This window comes from Grammomys surdaster, unplaced genomic scaffold (assembly GCF_004785775.1).
Source record: "Grammomys surdaster isolate TR1022 unplaced genomic scaffold, NIH_TR_1.0 258, whole genome shotgun sequence".
In the NCBI taxonomy this organism is placed as follows: domain Eukaryota; kingdom Metazoa; phylum Chordata; class Mammalia; order Rodentia; family Muridae; genus Grammomys; species Grammomys surdaster.
In genome coordinates this window covers 2,584,095-2,602,670 of record NW_021604699.1, presented here as the reverse complement: position 1 = coordinate 2,602,670, position 18,576 = coordinate 2,584,095, and the positions used below count along the sequence as shown (strand labels likewise).

General features: G+C 43.3%; 1 protein-coding gene across 1 annotated transcript in view; it reads left to right on the top strand.

The window, feature by feature from the left end:
* The window catches only part of Mboat1 (membrane bound O-acyltransferase domain containing 1), a 103,266-nt gene that overhangs the window by 20,163 nt on the left and 64,527 nt on the right, over positions 1-18,576 (top strand). The window lies entirely within an intron of this gene.

The window sequence follows — 18,576 nt, the reverse complement described above, 5'->3', positions numbered from 1 at the left end:
TTCTCTTTCTCTAACCCTCAACCACAGAGACCTGCCCACACAGCCCTTCATGCATTTGGAACAGCTCACAAGTCTCTCCTTAGGTTTTTGACCTCGGTAATGATCGTAGAAAGTTGCTGCCATCCCCTCTCCATTCAGTCTTCCCATTATTGGACCTTTTAAGTGCATGTTGTTCAAACAACAGGAGATCCATGCTGTAATCTACTTGTAAGGAATGTGGGTTTCTGCCTTGAGATAATTACAGCCCTCTTAAGCACCATTAGGCCAGTCAGGTGACTTTGGCAAGTATTCCAACCCTGGTAGGATAAAGCTGCTAAGATAGCTAAGAGTTTCAGAATAGCCATTGACACTCTGACTGTCTCTTGACCGACACTGACATGTTGCTAATGTTTGAGAGACTAGCAGTATGAGAGGTTGAGAGGTCAGAACATTCTGATTGGCTTGAGCTCCCTTCTTGGTAGACTTTTATCTGAGTCCCTAACTCCTGCTCTGGGGTTTAGGGATCCACCTGTCTGTAAGTCTTTATTAATAAATGCTACTCGTGTAATCCTGGATTTGAGTGCTGCTTTTGATCGCCGCTTTCTTTGGTCTCCTAGGACCTTCAGTGAGTCCCATGTGAGTGCAGGTGCCTGTGGAGACCAGAGGTATCAGATTCCTTTTGAGCTGGAGTGATGGGTAGCCATGAGATGCTGAAAAGCACACAGTAACCAAACTCAGGTCCTCTCTAAAGGGCAGTATGCTCTTCACTGCTGAGCCATCCCTCAAGTTCCCAGATGTTCGGCTTCTGCCAGAGGTTGTCGTACATGGGGACCCTGTTTTTCTAATGCAAGGGGTTCGGAGTGGCAAGCTGAAGGAATGAAAATAGACAAAACTTCAGAGCCAGGCTGGGTGATAGACTTTTGGGTTTCCTGTTGAGATCTGTCTGTGACTTCACCTTGCTTAGCGATGGCAGTTATAACAAGAATTGGTTTATGGAGAGTTCCTTCTAGACTTAGAGCCAGTATTTATTAGCAAAAGCCAGTTAAGCTTTTGGGGTCTTATCTCTGTTACATGAGCATATGATAAGTACGTTAAGGGTTGTGAATTCAGATGGTGTGGCTAACTCTTGGGAAAGCTTTAGTTTAGTAAATGTTTGGTTAGCACATATTATCTGATCCATGGTTTTGAAACTCAGAGAAAAAGTCTTCCTTGTTAAAACACATAGGCAATGAGTTATCTCTCAATAGTTGTCTTAGGGTTATTTTGGTGCTTTTAGGGGTCTGAACCCAGGGCTCTGTGCATGCTGGGTAAATGCTCTACCATTGAGCTTACCATCTATGACACTAGATGCTTACTTCTCAGTGGTCTAAGATAGACAACTCTATCTTACCATCTTAGATTTCAGCTGGTTCTTGAAGCTTCATTAGTGAGTGTCTGAGATGCAGGGACAGGGAGGCAGTGTGAAAGGTGTTTGGGTAGTTTCTAGAAACTCAAGTTAGGGTTAATGACTGGATAAAGGGACATAAAGTCCTTTAAGTCAGGAAAAAAGGGGCTGTGGTGGGGAAAGCAGGAGAAGGCACAAAGAAAGGAATATGAATGACAGATTGGAAGAAAGAAGGTTTGATTGTAGTGAAATCGGAGAATAGAATTATGATCAGAATTCAAGGGAGTTTGATGTATCCAGGAAGGGCCAAAGCCTTTCAAAGGCATGGCTCTTGTCAGATAAAGACTTTTTTTATCTCTGAGATGCTGGGGTCATGAGTGTGGTGGGTTCATGGTTCTTACCACCCAAGTGGCTCTGCTTCTGCAAATTTCTTCCTCTGTCTTCTGAAAGAGATGCTGAGCCATGGCGCCGCCAGGTTTATGTTCTCTCTAGCCATCTGGATACATAAAAAGATGTAATCCCTGTCTTTTCTAATGAAAAAAAAAAAAAAGGACAGATTTTTGTCTTTTTAGCTAGGGTCTCACTTTGTAGCCTCTACCAGCCTGCAATGCTTATGTGGCTTGGGTTGACCTTAATCCCCAAGCATTTTTATTTTTTGGCGAGGTGGGGCGGGGGTGGGTGGGTGGGGAGTCTCAGCCTGACAGTTTCTGGGATTTTAGGGATGGGCTACTATGCCCAGGTCTGGAAATAATGTTTACTTCCGGAAAAGGTCTGGCCTGAGCTATCCTTATTTGTTGCATTACACAGGAATATGTTGCTTTCCAGCTTCTGGTTATATTGCTAACAGAGCTGTGAGTAAGACTTTCAAATTGGCGACTTCCTTTATTACCATATCATCTCTTTTAAGCCTCAGAACATCTTTATGTGGTAAGAAATTACATTCCCCAACAAAAGCCCCATCGGGTAAGTGACTTGTGTTGATTCCCTGGCTGGCCAGCAGCGCAGTCTGAATTTTGACCCAGGCCATTTGAATTCCAACCCTCCATTCTTATCTATTCATTGATGTTTATGCTTCAAAGCAGGGATGACTTGAGAATATTTGGGTAAGCGTGCAAACACAGCAGATCCTCGGCTGCTTGGTAACTGGCTGGTCGGGCTTGTGCAATGACCGGGAGACTTGTTCTCCACTATTGCCCCTTTCATGTGACACAGTAGCTGGGCAGGTGGGTCACACACAATGTTTTGCTCTGTGCAAGTCAAGTCATGTTCCTTTGTAGGTGGTTATGGGGTTTTTGGAAGGACATTAGCACACTAAGTTGTGTCTGAGGGAAAGTGAACAGGAAAGCATTCAACCTTGAAGCGGTCGATCTTTGAGCAGGCATTGCCAGAGCAATGGAGGATCCCCAAAAGAGACAGCATCCCAGAGGCCATTTGGCAAGGAAATGAGTGTTGCAGGCCCACAGGAGGAGGGGGAATGTTAAAATTTGCTAAGAAGAAAGCTGGGGTTAGTGAAGAAGGGAGTTTTGTGAGGATAGCTAATTGCGAAGTTCAGGAGGGTCTGAGGGGAGAGGATATGTATAGTGGACTGATCACAGGTAAGTCTCATAGCTTCAAAGAAGCGAGGTGAAGCGGGCAGAAAGGGCAAGAGAGCTTTGCTTAATGTTTTTTTTAAAGAAAGAAAGAAATTGGCTGTATTGGAAGACAGATGTGAAGAAACTACAAAACCTGAGAAGCTGTAAGAGACAAAGTGAAGTTAACGCGAAGAAGGGTGGATTCGGAGTTTGGTGGACTGAACTCAATGGGAGGAGACTAGGGTTGGTGTTGAGTTAGAGTCACTTCCGGGTACACACCGGAAGAGCACTGATGTGCTTGTTTTTTTTTGTTTGTTTGTTTGTTTTCATCTATGTTATACGTTTCTTTAAGAAAGAACCAAATAGATGGGAAGAGCCAGATGTTGGGCGGGGCCCAAAGCCAGAAGGGATGTGGGTCTCTCGGGGTCTGAACGTTTTTTTACGGTGTGACGTCCAGTTATCGATGCTTTTCATCACCACGGTCATCCTGGCCTTCTCACACTGCTGTTGGCTTCTCATCTTTCTGAGAGTCTCAGAAGCTGCCTGGGGTGCTCTGAGGGGCAGTTCAAGGAAGCAGGATTTTCCAGGTCACAAAGTTTGAGCTTTGTACAAAGGGTTATTTGAGTTTTTACCTCTGTAGGGGTTTGGTCTACATTTTTACTCCCTTGGAAATTTCCTGTCTGCCACAGTAATCAGGCAGCTTACTATTTTCAAGGCTGACGTGGTCTCTGAGTCGTAGGTCTGTGTTTGGTTTTCTTTACGGTTCTCAGCTTACCATTTAGTCTGTACACACTCTTGAGTGTCCTCCTCTAGATCCTGCGGGTTCATTCACATACTTTCCTGGCCTACCTACATGTCAGCTCCTTCCTCCACTCCTTTTCAGTTTCTTCTGTTTCTCTTCTTCTTTTCTTTTTGACAGTGTTTCATGTAGCCCAGGCTGAATTCAAACTTGCTATGTAGCTGAGGCTGGGTCTCATTTCCTGTCCTTCCTGCCTTCACGCCCCAAGTGCTGGGATTACAGACTTATGCCACCATACGCGGTTCAGAGTTCCAGTTTCCACTGTAGGTAGAAAACCCATGGGCATTATCCTTTTAATACTTCTTTCATAAATGAGTCCAGCTACTTTGTACTCCATATTATGAACCCCCCCTTCACTGTTGAAAGCAGAGCTCGCTGAATTATTTGTTATTGTAACTTTAAAAAATATTTTTAAAAAGTTTAAGATTACATGTATGTGTTCTGTGTCTGCTGGGGTGTGTGCATGTGGGTTGTCTTTGGAGGTCACGAGATTTAGTTTTCCAGAACTGGACTTGCAGGTGGTTGTGACCTCCCTGATCTAGGTACTGGGAGGTGACTACAGTTCCTCTGTAAGGGCAGCAAGCAGTCTTATTCACCAAGTCACCTCTCCAGCTTGGCAAATTGTCTTCACTTTATAGAACTAGAATTTGAATCTCTTCAGAAGGGGTATGGAAAGAAGTATGTGACTGCTTTGTGACCCCAGCATGCTTGCCTTGGTGACCACACCTCATTTAGTGTGCGGTGGATGGGCCGTTTAGGTGCCTATGACATGTTTTGTTTGTTTTTGATTAGGATGTTTAAAAACTACCACACCTATAATCTTGTTCCTTTCCTTACTTTATTGTTGATAAGGCCCAGGCACATCATAATTTGATACATTGCCCAAGGACACAGAGATTTTTTTTTTTGACATAAGCCATAGTCTTTCAATTCTGCATACATTCTATTCTATCCTTCTCTTCAGAATCAGTAAAATGTAACCACACTAAGAAGGCTAGGCCTGGGGTAGGGTAGGGAACTGTACACACGATTAAACTCAGCATTGCGGTGCCAGAGGCAGGAGTATTGATGTCAGTTTGAGGCTAGCCTGATCTACACCTGGAGTTCCAGATCAGCCAGTGAGACTGTCTCAAATGAATGAATGAACGAACGAACAAATGAATAAATAATAAGTTAAAAAAAAAGAAAATAGAAGAGAAGGCTAAATATCCAAATTAGGTTCCTGCAAATGCAGTTGTTGATTGGTGTTTAAACATTCCAAGCAGCTTAGGAATTCCCTCTGGTGTTCTTGGGAAGACTTTGTTAATATCTGAATGAACGAGTTGTGGGAGTCAAAGATGGTTTAGAGGAATAAATATCCAAAGCTATTTTTATCCTAAAGATGTTTAAATTTGTCCTAAGCATTTCTGACCAACTTGGTTAGTAGTTTATAACTGTGTTTACAAGCTTTAGCTTTGGCTCAAGGCTGAACAGGTCACCATGCCAACACCTTCTGCTTCTTCGCTCTTTGGAAGGCAGAGAGTGGAGCTGTCGAGTGAACTAGATCCAGTCGTTGTGACTGACCCCAGGTTCTGCGGTGTGGATTTCCTTCTGAATTTCTAGTCAGTTTAATTTCATTTCTGAAGTATATATTTCTTGTGCAGCTCTCCTAAATCCCACGGCAAGACACAGTTTTCACCCCTTTACATAGTGACCCCAACATGCGCCATGTCTTGAAGGGTTTCTCATGGCCTCTACCAGTAAGTGTTGGAATTTCAGGCTGGCGTTCTGTGGACTCTCCTGATTCAGGGCTTCACAGCCAGTCACAGCCCCAAGTCATTCACTTTAAGCCACCAGCCTCCCGTTCTACTTAGGACCATGCTTGGCTTTTCTCTCTGTTTCTCAAACCCTCATCTTTGGCTGTAGGAAGGATGAGTTGTGTGGGTCTTCAAGAGCTGGGACCTGGAGAGTGGAGGCAGAGCACCCAGGCAGTGGGCTTGCCAGATGGATCAGTTGTGGTAATATGGAGAGCAAAAAGTAGAGGGAGCTGTATCCTCCTTGTCCATCCATGCATGGAACATGCAAGCAGGTTTGTGCCAGCAGTGAATTTGAGTCTGTTTCCTTCTCCCTAATCACATATTGATCTGAGACTTTGAGTCAGAAGCAACTGGAAATGTAGCAGAACCCGAGAGGCTTTAGGCAGGCTTTCAGTCAGTCCTTAAATTTTAGCCTTTATCTTTTGAAAGAAGATGACAGGTAGGCTAAGGTGGTGATATGAAAAAATGGTGAAAGTCATTGGCTCTCACAGAATAAAATTAATGTGTTAAGAAATTTTTTATTTACTTATTTTTATTGTTTATGTATTAGCCTGAATGTATGTATGTGTACCATGTGCCTCCCTACAGGTGCCTGTGAAGGTCAGAAGAGCCACCTGCCACCTATGTGGGTGGTGCTGGGAGCTGATGTTTTTGTTTTGTTTTGTTTATTTGTTTTGTTATATTTTGTTTATTTGTTTTGTTTTGAGATAGTCTCTTGTAGCCCTGGCTAGCCTAGAACTTGCTTGGTAGCCTGGGCTGGCCTCTAATTCAATAGAGATAACCTGTCTCCGCCTCCTGAGTGCTGTGACTAAAGGCATGTGACTACTGGCTCAACAGCAAATAATCTTAATCACTGAGCCATCCTGAAAGTAAAATTAATTTGTGTTGCTTTGCATGCTGTGACTTGTATTAGAGTGAGTCAATGAGATTTTATAAATCTTCCTATAGCTGATTGTCTGCCCATTTCTCATCTCTCCATCTGGGTTTATCTTAAAGGACTGGGTCATAGGATGTGGAGGTCTGGTTAGTCCAAAAATTTACAGCCAGGCTGGCAGGCAGGCTGGAGACCCTGGCAGGCTGCAGCTCAAGTTCAAACAAGGACTTCTTGCTGGTAGAAACCTCTCTTCTACTTGCTGGATGAGGCCCACCCCATTAAGAAAAAAGATTTTTTTTAATAGTCTAATTTCAATAATGCACACTGTTTCATTCCATCCATTTATGTTAATCTTGTCTAAATGTCTTAGATGTAGTTGGCTCAGTTCTTTATGGCTTCTGTTCAACTTCTGAATATGTGTACACACACACACACACTCATTGTGGCACCTTCACCTAGTAGGCTCTTTTTCTTTTAGTACCAGGTGTTCTAAAGCCATTTTTTTTTTCTGAATCGAAGAAGCACTCCTTGCTGGAGGGAGAAGGCGGGGCTCACACATAGCAGGAATCTAATGACACATTACAAGGCTCAGGAAATTCAGAAAGTTACAGGATTCACAGGCCCCTCCCCAAGATTATGTAAGTAGTAAACAGTTGGAGAAGAGGAGAGTCCCCAGCAGGAGCTGCCTGCAGGATGGTCCCTGAGCACCAGAGAGCTTTAAAAAGCTGTCACCCATGCTGGCGTCAGCCTAAAGGCTTAGCAGAGAGTCATCTTTATTCACTGAGATGTGTGTGTGTGTGTGTGTGTGTGTAGTGTTTATGTGTGTATCTCTATATGTGTGTCTGTATGTCTTGTGTGCAATAGGAAGGTGACGGCAGCCTGTGGGCTCGAAGCAGGAGAGAAGGTCAAAGGATGAGTCCTTGGTACACTGGTTTCTCCAGAGGAAGGAAGAGTGTTCTCGTATCAGTCTTTCCTCTCCCTCAGGCAGGGTGACTGAGGACAGGGAGAGTGGTAGAAGGTCACTTTCCAGTGTTCTAGGAACGGAACAGCCCTGATAATGTTTGGACCCAGGTGGAAAGATGACAGACAGCCTGCTTGGTTTTGCTGGTGGAAAGCTTGAGTCTTCTCTGGAATTGTAATGAAACCACATGACCAATGCAGTGGTATTAACAGAGGGCTGCTCTCTTGAAGGAAATTCACGTCCCTGTAAAAAGAAGTGGAAGGGACTCCTGCCAAGTATAGGAGGCACCATCTAGAAGACACAAAGTCTATTGGCAACTTGACCTGGGACTTTCCAGCCTCTACAACTATTTTTGTTGTTTACAAATTACCTAGCACAAAAACACCAAGATAGTTAGTTGTCAGGCACTTTCCAAAGAATTATTTCTACAACTCTGGGATATTTATACTTCTGTGTAATCATCATCATCATCAATTATCAGCTTCATTTTTTTTTAGGACAAAGTCTCTCTGTATTCTTTTTTTAAAAGATATATTTATTTATTTTATGTATATGAGTACATTGTAGCTATCTTCAGACATACCAAAAGAGGGCGTTCGGTTCCATTACAGATGGCTGTGAGCCACCATGTAGTTGCTGGGATTTGAACTTAGAACCTCTGGAAAAGCAGTCAGTGCTCTTAACCACTGAGCCATCTCTTCAGCCTGTCTTTCTGTATTCTTGACAGTCCTGGAATTTGCTGTAGGATAGCCTCAACAGGGATTTACCTGCCACTGCTGGAGTTATATGTGTGTGTGTGTCACCACACACGATTTATACTTCTGTTTTTATAGCTAAGGAATTTGAGCAATGTGTTTTGAGTCACTGGCTATCTATGTAGGTGAACAAGGACTTAACCCAAGTACTTCTGTCTAGCATAGGTTGTCTTGTGATAGCATGCTCCCCGTGAAAATGATGCGTGTTGGTATGTACTCCTTAAATTCACTGGAGATGTGGGGTAGTCATCAGTCATTTGAGGCATTAGACCTCAACTGTACACAGCTTTCCTTAGTGCTTGCTGTTGGAAACACAGAGTCTTAGTTACTTTTCCATTGCTTTAATAAGACACCATGACCAAAGCAATTTATTAGAAGAAGCCTATAGTTCCAGAGGGTTAGTCTATGACCATCATGGCATGGCGCTAGAGCAGTAGCAGAGCTACATCCCACTCTGCAAGTACACACACACACACACACACACACACACACACACACACACACACGTGGGTGAGGGAATTAGGAGACATGTTGGCCTTTGAAATCTCAAAATCTGGCCCCAGAGACACACCTTCTTCAAGGCCACACCTCCTAATCCTTACCAAACAGTTCCAGTTCTGCCAACTAGTATGATTGTATGCTTGCCATTCTCATTCCAACTGCTACACAGAGTCTCCATTTTAAGCAATTCCTCTTTTATCATTGCATCTCCATGCAGACACGAGCTCTGGACATCGCATGGGTTGGACCTTGTGTGATGGGCACTGAGGATGTATCTTATTAGTGGTTCATAGTGTGTATGGAATCCCTTCTTCTAGAAGGCGGTACTCAAGCTCCTGCCATTTATAACATGTACAGCACATGCTGAACCCAGAGCTGGGTTAGGTGGGATCCTGAATTAATTCACTAGACCCATGTCTACTCTTCTTTCACTTTAGGGTTTAAGAAAGAAGAAAACAGGTTGTGGAGATGGCTCAGGCAGTAAAGTGCTAGCTGTTCAAGTTGAAGACCTGAGCTCAGATCCTGTCTTAGTTAGGGTTTCTATTGCTGTGAAGAGACACTATGACCATAGCAACTCTTCTAAAGGAAAAGGTTCAATTGGGTTGGCTTACAGTTTTAGAGGTTTAGTCCAGTTCATCATGGAGGGAAACACTGTATGCAGGTAGTCATGGTGCTGGAGAAGGAGCTGAGATTTCTTCATCTTGATCTGCAGGCAGCTGAAGGAGACTGAGTGCCACACTGGCTATAGCTTGAGCATATGAGGCCTCGAAGCATGCTCCATAGTGACACACTTCCTCAAACAAGGTCACAATTACCCCAACAAAGGGACACCTCCTAATAATGGCAATCTCTATGGGCCAAACATTCAAACACTTGAGTCTATGGGGGGGGTCCTACCTATTCAAAACATCACAGATCCGCAAGATTCATCTATAAAACTGGTACAGTAGCACAAGTCTGTAATCCCAGCACTGGGTAATGCAGAGACAGGCTGATCCCTGGAGTTTGCTGGCCCCCAGCCTAACTGAATTAACGAACCCCAGGTTCAGTGAGAACATTTCAGTCGATGACATATCTATTTTAATTACATGTCTCATTAAAGTAAGTTTGGGCTACATCCGACCTCTTTCTGGTTAGCTCATTTTCTTTTGTTCTCAATTTTCAAATTCTAATTAAGCATTTGTATACCTCCAGTTTAAAGCAGTTTGCAAGTTTCCTTAAGAGAGACCAGTTACTAAATGGAAATTTTAATCAAATTCATTTACGCATGGATAAATTATCTGTTTGAATCAGGAAAAAGTCACAAGCAATTGGTATTTAACTGGCAGAAGGAAGAGTTGGAGTCATATTTAGAGGTCAGAATTCAATTTCAAAGTACAGCAGTTCCAGTGATGCCAAGTGCCAGGCAAGGTGGATTTTCACTGGCAGCTTTCTAAGTGTTGAAGGGTCTTGAGCTTAGTTAGCAGAATATTGGAGCAGCCATTTCTGGGAGACTCAGAAAGTAGGATTTGAGGCAGCCTGAGCTGGGGGACTCACTGGCATCAGCTGCCAGAGGGTAGCTCACTGGGGATATTCTTAAGAGGGGGCGGGATAATGAACACTTGGCAAGTTGTGGGCTGGAAAACAAGGGAAGTGGCATTGGAGAATGTATGGTGTGGTGTGGTCAGGGTAAGTGGGGGTGGTTGGAGAAAGGAGACACTAGGGAAAGAAGAAAAAGATAAAGGTGTCTTGCAGTTCCTGTAAAGAGCCCATGAAGGTAACAGTCTGTATTAGTCCATGAAGATACAGCCTGTATTAGCAACTTCTCTGATGCCATGACAGAAGTACCTTACACAGGCAGCTTAAGGAAAGGAGGAAAGAGGATTTTATTTTTTCTTTTGGCTACAATATAAAAAGGGTATAGTCAGTGTGTGTGTTTGTATGTGTGTCTGTGTGTCTCTGTGTGTCTCTGTATCTCTCTATGTGTATATGTATGTATTTCTGTGTGTGTCTGTTTCTGTGTGTCTCTGTGTCTTTGTGTGTGTGTGTGTGTGTGTGTATGTCTTTGTCTCTGTGTGTATATGTGTTTGTGTGTGTCTGTTTCTGTGTGTCTCTGCCTCTGCACACCTCTCTCTCTCTCTCTGTTTCTGTGTGTGTCTTATCTGTCTCTGCTTCTCTCTCTGTCTCTCTGTGTGTCTCTCTCTTTCTGTGTGTGTGTGTGTGTCTGTGCTGTGTCTGTGTGTATGTATGTGTGTGTGTCTGTGTGTCTGTGTGTGTGCATATGTTCATGGTGGAGTTCATGTTGGCAGAAGTTGAGTACTGAGACCCCTCACATCATGATGGGTCAGGAAGTAGAGGGGCAAACCAGCACTCAGCAAGCTTTTTCCATGTCCCCTTTTTATTTAGTCTGGGACCCTGGCCCATGGAAGAGTACCATCCACATTCACAGTGGATCTTCTCTCTTCAGTCAGCACTCTCAGGAAAAGCTCCCACAGACACACCCTAAAATGTGCCTCATTAATGCTCTACATGACTATTAATCCATTCAGGCTGACAATCAACATTAACCGTCATACAGTCTGTTAGTGGAGATGCTTAATGTCCCAGACTGGATGTCACAGGCACAATAAAATTGACATATGTAAATGATAACAATCATCAAAAGCAGGCAAAGGGTGGGTACTTTCCTATCTCCCAAAGCTGGTATGGAAATTTCTATTTCATTTATCTTTCTGCTGGGAATTCCCACATGCTAGATACTGCTGACATGATCATGGCTGGCTAGAAAAAGATGTTTGATGAGTTGACATTGTTCTTCCCCGATGGAGTGTGCATACAGCATACCTGATAGTTTACTGATTGTCTCACCATTGGCAACTCTGTGTGCAGGGAAGCAGCTCATCATTTGTTGTCAGAGAGTGGCAGGAACCCACTCTCCTAGGATAAGTCATGTTATCATAGCAAAATTACTAAACACTTTTATGGGAAGATTTTAGGCCAATAGGAACCCTATAGATCATTCATCTGAGATTCCAATTTTCCTATTCAGAGCATTTTAACACTGCAGGGTAAGATACGGAGAGGTAAGCACTCTGTCTTGACCTCCTTTGGATGACCAGTACAGCTTACTTAAGGCAGCATTATTACACCTGTGTCCTTAGCATCTCCCTAAAGGTTCTCTAATGAAATTTATCCCAGAGGTTGACAGCAATCCTTCATGCTCCTGTCACAGAGCTAGTTAGTGGCTGTCACAGGACGAGGGAACCAATGTCTCCACTGTAGCACCAGGTGTGCTTGGAAGGACCATCATGTTTAAGATAGTAGTAACTTTTTAAAAAAATTATTTATTTTATGTGTATGTGAATGAGTATACGTATACTATGTGTGTGCAGTTGCCTGTGGAGACCAGAAGATGGCGCCAGGCTGGAGTAAGAGACAATTGAGAACTGCCTAGTATTAGAGTTGGGAACAGAACTGGGTTCCTTCCTAAAGCAGCAAGTGTCCTTAACTGCTAAGCCAGACCCCAGTAGCAACTCTTAATTTTAACATATTTACTTCCCACGATTCTCCACATGGGTGCATTTCCAGGTCGTTAGCTATTTTATAGGGATTGTGCTGACTAATCTTTATCTTACTTAGCAGCTCTAACAAGTCTAGCTTATGCTCAGAAGGAAGTGGTGTTTTTGGGGAAGGGGCAGGGCATGTCCCAAACAAAATTACAGGGACTTTCATGTCCCGTTTCCTTGTATGTAGGAGTCACTCTGCACAACACCACCCTCCTGCCCCTAGAACTTTCATTCCTGGAAGCTAGCTAGTAGCAGCAGGTAACAGCTTCTGTTTATTGTGTGGAATGATCCAGTTCAAATGTGAAACAGAAAGAGAAGAACTCCCAGAGGAGACAGGAAGTTTCATGTGGGCTTAGAAGAGTTCTGTGGGTGTGAGATAGCATCTTGCCATTGTAGGCCCTGAGCTCAACATGTAGAGGGTTGGCCTTATACACACTCTCCTCCTGTCTCAGACTCTGAGTGCAGGATTATAGGTGTGTGCCATTACACTTGGTGAGAGTAGCCTTTGTGTTAGTTTAGTTCAAGAACCTTTTAGACAGCCAAAGGACGTGAGTCTCTCAAGTGATGCTCAATTCTGCCACCAGGACTTAGTGGAACTGTCCTAGAGGTAAAGGGAGGAGGGAGGTGAAGCTCTTGGGGGTGGAGCTACAGCTTGAGATTTGGGGACAGTAACGGAAAGGAGAAAAGAAGAAAAAAAATTCAGACAAAGCTGGACATTTCCTCTTAGGAAATGCCTCTTAACAAACCTGCCAGAGTCTAGGAGGTATCAGGATACCCGCTGCACTCGGGGTGCGTAGCTGCACTTCTTGGTGGGTTTTAAAAATAGTCATATTTGTTATCACAGAAGCTCCAGGTAGATCAGAGGCCATTTGTTTGCTGCTTAAGAAACAGGAACAGATGAAACTTCCTGAAGATCAAAGACCAGATTGTTGGCAGAAAAAGACTAGCATCAGCCCGGTTTTCACTGCTGAACCTCCTCCCCAGCAAGGTCCTTGTTACTGTGTCCTGAGCTATGAGACTAGCTAGTCATTCTTGATGGGCGAGTTATACTGTTAAGGAACATGGGCATTCTTCTCTGTGTGAAGTACCTTGTAAGGGGTTATGTTCTGCTCACAATTATAACTGCACTTATGAGCCTACACCTCTCTATAGTCTTTGAAATGGAATTAAAAAGAAATGAGTACTTTGGTTATCTTCTGCCTGGAATCATATAATGGACCTGTTGAAAGGAATAGGTAGAAGGGCTGGTGAGATGGCATAGCAGGTTAAGGTGCTTGCCACCAAACTTGACAGGCTGACTTTGATCCCCAGTACTCACATGGTGGAAAAAGAACTGACTCTCTCTGTTATCTTCTGACTTACACACACACACACACACACACACACACACACACACACACACACACACAATTAAAAATGTAATAAAAGAAAAAAAAGGCCTCAGCTTAAACTGGTTAGCTAGTTTTGAAATAAAATATCGACGTCTTCAATTAACAGAGAATCCTTGAGGTCACTGATATGAGTATTATGATTTTATGTATCTTAATGTGCTAAAGCCTCTGAATGTGGTAGAGTATGTGTCCATTTTATAGATGAAGGCAATAAATAGTGGGTGAGTACCAGATGAGGGTCAGGTATGCTCCAGATTTTGGGCTCATAGCCACAGTATTTCGTTTATTTTAAAACAGACAAAAACAAATGTGAGCCTTTGTGGCCAGGTTCTCAGTAGCAAGCTCTTTGCAGACAACCATGAAAATGCCCTAGGGCTACATGACACACTGCAATTACTGCTTTCAACGGACAGTATTGTGCCTTCAGTTTCTCTTCAAGAAAAAAAAAAAAAAGGATTTGTTTGAGAACCTAAGTTCCTGTACTGTACTTAGAAAGCAATGTCTGTGCTAAAGGTGATTTGATTTCTTGAATGTTTTCACAATATTTTTCTTCATTTTTGTTTATTTGTGTGTGTGTGTGTGTGTGTGTGTGTGTGTGTGCGCACAAGGCAGATAACTATTATGAGCTCTGGGGATTGAACTCAGGACGCCATGTTTGGTAGCAGGCTCCCTTACCTACTCAAGTGCCTCCATTTATTTGGCTCACAGTTTTGGAGGGTAACCAGGTAGCCATGTCGATTGGCCTCCGGTGAGGAAGGTCCCTTTGTGTCACAACATTGCAGGAAGAAGGAAAAAAGAAGCAGCTCTTTGGAGAAGGTGGAGAGTGCTTGGGCGGCCTCTCTTGATAACCTACTTTGTAAGAACTATCTTGAGTCTCATGAGAACTATATTAACCCTTTCTGAAGATGCGCCCCCCAGTGATCTAACCATCTTCTGCCGGGTCCCACTTCTCAAAGGTCCAAATCTTCCTGATGTGGATCCACTGGGATCCATGTCTCCAGTAAATGAACCTTTGGAAGCGTTGTATTCAAGCCATGATAACAAATGTATTATAAACCTCAGCTTTTCACTCTCAGAATAAACCATGCATCACTACTACCTAGAAGGTGGGCATGGGGTGTCTCTGGCATCCATTTAAGTTTTATATATATTCACAGACATTCTCTTCAGACCCTAATGAATCTGCAACGTACCACTGGAATTGTGGTTAGCTCTAGATTGGTTTAGGTTACTGCCATATTTAAGTTTCTTCAAGTCCTTTTATTTAAAGCACATAAATTCTTCAGAAGACTCAACAGTTATTAGCCTCATTTTTCATTTGAAGCTACAGGCTGTAAAACAGTGCCTGGCTTGTGTTATTGGCTTCTGTCATGTAGTGTGTAAACTTGGCTTTTGGAATTGTGTGGGGAGCTGCGCTCAGTCTCTGGTCTGCACTGGTCTGTGTGCTTCCCTGTGCCATGACTGAACATTTGGGCGTTGTGAAGAGGGGAATGAGGTGGTGAGCACTGAGCTCGGTTTCCCTTGCTTTTCATTTCTAAAGAAAATAAAAGCCACATAGTAGTCTCATTCATGGAAGCAGAATGTCTGGCTGAGTACATGACTTGAAGGCCGAGTCAAGAAGGAGGAGGGTTTTGTTCTTGGAGTCACTAGTCATGGGAGTCATTGATACCTGTTGAGATCATCTTAATACTCTGACTTTTTTCTCCTGGGTTTTCTTTAGCTTTCTTCTTTGTGAGAGCATGTAGATCCAAAGAGTAACAACCTGCTAGGTTCCTGTGAATGAGACTGTTGTGTGACTTTTACAAGAAGACACAGACTAACATCTGTTCACCTCAGATAGAGCAGCTGTGGCAGAACAAAGCACTCGTGTACAGCATGGTGAACCAGTGGGTTTGTTGGAAGTCCTCACGGGAGCATGGGTGGGTAGTTACTTACAGGAGCATGGGTGGGTAGTTACTTACAGGAGCACGAGTTACTCACAGGAGCATAGGTGAGCAGTTACTCACGGGAGCATGAATGGAAAGTTACTTACAGGAACTTGGATGACTCAAAGGTAGCTGCATTACTGAAAAGCTCACCATATGTCTAACAAAAGTCACATCCCTGGAGCTCCCTTCCCAGATCCCTGCGTCTCAGGCAGCTTCGACAGAAAGTCTCCTCTCTCCAGCAGTGGTCCATGGCTTTTGTAGCCTTGGGATGGAATGTTGTAGATCCCATAGCATTCATGGGTTTTCTGAACCTCAGACGTCTCATTAGCTTTCCGAGTCATATGAGCCCCCATCCTCCTTCCAGGAGGAAGCATTCGGTTTGGAGGGGATGGCCGCTCAGTGGAGCCCCTCCTGCTGTACCTGGGGTGTGCTTTGATGTTGTGGAATTTTTATTATTTTCATCCTTCTGTCAATGTCAGGGTCTCATCTGAGCTTTGCAACTGTCTTGAGAGGATGGACAGCTTCCACATCCTTTTCGTTACTCTGCTTTTTACGTCTTTTCCTTCCCAAACATTTATGTCTTTCCACTCTCCATCCTTTAAACTCCATATTCACAAATATTTACTTGCATGGCTCGATCCTACATTCAGTTCTCGGAGTTTGAAAAGTTGTCTGAACCCTGGTCTACCTCTTCGTCAGCCAAACACATTCAGGCTCTCCTTTGTGTGTTCCGGTTTCAAGCAGCCAAGTGCATTTTGACTCAGTTTTGGGTATTGTTTCCAGCATGAGTAATTTGTCATTTCTGAGGAAAGATTCCCATTAGATTGTGGTATCTTTTAAAACCTGTTTAACATATGAGTATCTTGTTGAAGTTTGAGATTCAAATCCTAGCTTTACTGTTGGAAGTTATTTCCCTTTATGGAAGCAGGGGTCTAGAACTGCCAGTTGCCATGCTGAATGAGGACTCATGTTTTCCCGGGACACTTAGACAATCGCATGCGTCTGCTCTCTTGTATTTAACCACCACTGTGCTTTGGTGTTGCCTGTTATAATGAAACATAATTTATTGGGTTTATAGTTTTATTTAGTATGAATTATACTATTGCCATTAATTATACTATTAAATGATAAATATACTCATGATACATAAGGTAAATATTATATGTGCATGGAATTATTTTATATTTTCACATTTACATGGCTTTTCATTGTAGTTATTTTAAAAAATATTTATTAATTTATTTTATGTATATGAATGCACTGTGACTGTCTTCAGACACACCAGAAGAGAGCATCAGATCCCATTACAGATGGTTGTGAGCCACCATGTGGTTGCTGGGAGTTAAACTCAAGACCTCTGGAAGAGCTGTCAGTATTCTTAACCCCTGAGCCATATTTCCAGCCCCCCCTTTAACATTTTATTTATTTATGTATACAGCATTCTGCTGCCTGCAGGGCAGAAGAGGGCACCAGATCTCATTTCAGATGGTTATGAACCACCATGTCGTTGCTGGGAATTGAACTCAGGACCTTTGGAAGAGCAGTCAGTGCTCTTAACGTCTGAGCCATCTTTCCAGCCCCATCATTGTAGTTCTTGTTTACATTTTCTTTGCAAAATTTAGGCATATAAGGCCTTTGGTAACTACAGACTTGGGAGGGCAAAATTTTGAATTTATGTATTTATTTTTATTTTATGTGTACGGATATTTGCTTGTATGTATGTCTATCTACTGTGTGTGTGTGTGTGCGTGTGCGCGCGCCCGCAGTGTCTATAGAGATCAGAAGAGGGTGTCATATCCTCTGGAAGTAGAGTTACAGATTGTTGTGAGCTGCCTCCCATGTAGGTGCTAAGAACTTAAATCTGAGTCCTCTGTGAGAGCAACAAGTGCCCTTAACCGCCACGTCATCTGTCCAGCTACTCTGCTTAGCTTGGAAAACAAGAGTTGAGGAGACAAGGCTGCAGACCCTTCATTGGTTTGATAAATATAGTGTGAAAAACTTTAACCTCCATGAGAGTTGGTTTTCATAGCACTGTTCCTCTGGTATATGTAATAACTTCTCTTATATTTTCTTTTCTTAAAGCAATCTACTTCTTGGTTGGATCAGGAGGATTAATTATAATGTCTCCCTTTCAAGTTGGGAGTGAAGACTTAACCTGAACAAGATATTTTTGCTAATGCAAAGCCATCTCCTGACTCTCAAAGTGTCACACCTTTGATGAACACACCAGTGGTTCTAGAACATACATGGTCACACATCACACTTGTGACAAGGGCTTTCTGAGGGTCTTTCCCAGGCTAGACCAAGCTCACATTGTCTGTCCAGACTATAGGCCTTGGATCGTCGGTTCACTCTGTTTCCCTTTATCTACTTTTTGAACCCCCCCGCCCCCGACATGCTCATCACCTGTTTTGCTTCCTAACCTAACCTTCATTCATTGTCTTCTTCCTTCCTTCATTAATAGTAGTGCAGCCCTAATGGAGATGATAGACACTATGGACCCAGTTGTGTAGCTGTTTCTTAGGAATTGAAACATTCCTGCTCGGAGGGAGAGGGAAGTTCATAAACTAGGAAACTTACTGAACTTATAATGACCCTAAAGTTCATGAAAGTTACAAAACTCACAGTGCTCTTTCCCAAGGTCATCAAAGTCATACGCAATTGCTGGAGCGAGGATACCTTCTGGTGGTGCTGCCTGCAAATTGGGAAGGGAGCTAGGGATGTAACTTTCATGAGCTAGTACCTGAGTCAGTGTAAGCTCTTTGGGGATGCAACAGCCGGAGCGTCAGCCCTGGCCCATGTTTCTGTAAGTCACCTCAGTAAACTCACTAATTTTTCAAGCTAGATTTGGGTAGAATTGTTCCTCTGGTTGGTTACTGGTCCCCACGTGAAGTGAACAGACATTTGCTGAGTGTGGAACAACAGTCACATGACAGCCACACTGAGGAAGCCGGGCCTCTGCCTCCTTGGAGGTTTTGGCTTAGGTAAAGAAAGAGATCACTACAGAAGAATGTGTCTTCTGTACTGGACGCTGAGGGTATTACCCAGCAGCAGCAGCAGCAGCAGCAGCAGCAGCAGCAGCAGCAGCAGCA